The sequence below is a fragment of the Nannospalax galili genome, unplaced genomic scaffold, assembly GCF_000622305.1.
Source record: "Nannospalax galili isolate Female #2095 unplaced genomic scaffold, S.galili_v1.0 scaffold654, whole genome shotgun sequence".
In the NCBI taxonomy this organism is placed as follows: domain Eukaryota; kingdom Metazoa; phylum Chordata; class Mammalia; order Rodentia; family Spalacidae; genus Nannospalax; species Nannospalax galili.
The window spans coordinates 1,896,910-1,899,308 of NW_008335971.1; the positions used below are offsets into that span (position 1 = coordinate 1,896,910).

Sequence of the window (2,399 nt, forward strand, 5' to 3'; positions counted from 1 at the left end):
TATATATATGACGTATTGGCTCCAATTTGTGTCACCAAATGCCCTTCGGTATGGGACCTTTGATATGGGGCCACACACTGGATCCTGCTTAAACTACTCAGAGTCGCTATGGGTATAATGGTAAGCCAACTGGAGTCAATTTAATACCATCTCCATTATTAGAATAATGTTCATAGGCTCCCCTGTGGGCTCTGACCTGTTTAACCACAGGCTCCAAGGACTTGTGTGTCGGGTACGTGCTCTATCTTGAGTCTCAGACGCTTAATCCAATCAGAATATTATTGATTACTCAGGTAATATTCATGCTACTATTGTACGAGTGGGTGTATCTTGCCAAGAAAGCTATTGTTGAAGTACTTAAGATTCACAGCTGGGCAAGATTAATGATTGTTTATTTTCTAGTATCATGCATAGCACCTACCAGCACTACGAAAGCTAGCCAACAGATATGAAGCTTTGGAAACAATAACAGCTTGATTTCTCCTTGTTTGTTCCATTACTCGTATATATAGTGTCATCAGCAATTGGGTCCTACCATCAAGTTTGGTGGGTATGTAAGAACAGGGATAATGGGCAGTGTGGTTTGAGATGCTACGGGACCTCTGATCAACAGCTTCAAAATTGGGAGTCTAATTCTAGCACTGAGTTTTTACTTTGGTAGTATATGATAATTAGTAGGCATAATTCCCCCCATTATAGGGTAACTCATTTTAATCTCTTTTTGTATAGTATATGCATATACTTTAAGAAGCTTCTGTAGGGGGTTGGTTTCCATATGACTTTTTCCAAGGAACTTTAGTATTAGTTTTTCCTCCCTATACTCTCTCTTCTGATGTGCCCACCCAATCCTTACCCTATTTAACCTTTCTTAATCCATTATTTTCTTTTTTTCAATATATCACTGAAATCTATCCCCCTTCCCATAAAGCCTCCCCGTCATGACCGTTTACTTGCTTCCTGTCCTCTACGCATTTCCTATTTGAAATAAGCCTATCTAAGGATCCAAAGCTAACATCCACTTATGAGTGAGAATATGTAGTTTGTCTTTCTAGGCCTGGGTTACCTCACTCAGAATGTTTGCTTTGAGTTCCGTCCATTTACCTGAGAATTTCATAATTCAATTTTTCTTAACAGTTGAATAATATTCCAACATGAAAATGTTTCATGATTCCTTATTTATTCAATCAGTTGTTTCCATTTCTCAGCTATTGTGAATACAGCAACAGTGAACATGTGTGAAAAGGTGTCTCTGAAGAAGGTTATATAGTCCTTTGGGTATATGCCCAAGAATGTTATGGATGGACCAAATGGTAGATTGATTTATTGTTTCTGAGTACTTTTCTCGACACTAATTTCCACAGTGGCTGTACTGATTTGCACCCCTACCTGCAGTGAATGAGACTTCCTCTTTCACACACTTGTCAGAATTTGCTGGGGTTTTCTGTCGTTTTGTTTTGTTTTGATCTTAGCTATCCTGATTGGGGTAAAAAGAAATATCAAAGTAGTTTCAATTTGCATTTCCCTTATGACTAATGATGTTGAACATTTAAAAAATATTTCTCAACATTCGCTTTTCATTTTTTTTAGGACTCCCTGTTCAATTCCTTTTCCCAATTTATTATTGGGTTGTGATTTTTGTTTCTCTTTTTTTGTTTCGATGCTTACTTTTTTCAGTTTCTTTGTGTATTATAGATACCCTCTGTTAGAGATATAGCTTATAAAAATATTTTCCCACTCTTTAGGCTTCCTCTTCACTTGAATGATGGACTTTTGAGTTTTGTAAGATTACATTGGTCAGTTGTTGAACTTAAAAATTTTTAGGCAAAATAAAGGATGGAACAGTTGTGATGAAAAAGTAGATATATTATAATACTTGGTCTCTTTCATACATGAATATTAATATGAAAAAAAGGCTTGATATTTCATTCTGTTTTAAAGTAATTTACAATATTGTAATTTAGTTAATAGTATATTTCATGTAGTGTATGAAGTCTACATTTAACTAGAAACAAGCTTCTCTACATCAAAAGATAATTCAAAAGATTTACAAATTCATTTAGGTAAAAGAGAAGCTTTGTAAACACCTCTAGATAGACTTGAAGATGCCTGACAAAGAAGGGGAGGAATGCTGCATGGGAGCAAGTCTGTTTGTCATTTTATGTGTTGAACCTGGAAAGAAAAGTAAATGAAGAGAAATTAAAAAATGAAAATTATTGAAAGATTGATAGTTCAGATTTCAAGATTAAATAATTATTTCTAATACTGAAAAAAAAACTTCCTGAGGACAAATTATTGTATATCACTATCTATGCAGGAAAGTATACAGATAATTTTACTGTAGAGCAATTTTCTCTTAGTAGTAGCAGGTAATAATGTCCTAAAAATATAGTTTGGTTTCT

The 2,399-nt window shown here is 34.6% G+C and overlaps 1 pseudogene; it reads left to right on the forward strand.

The window, feature by feature from the left end:
• The first annotated feature begins 108 nt into the window (after positions 1-108).
• LOC103732249 overlaps positions 109-2,399 on the forward strand; it is a 6,488-nt pseudogene continuing 4,197 nt past the window's right edge.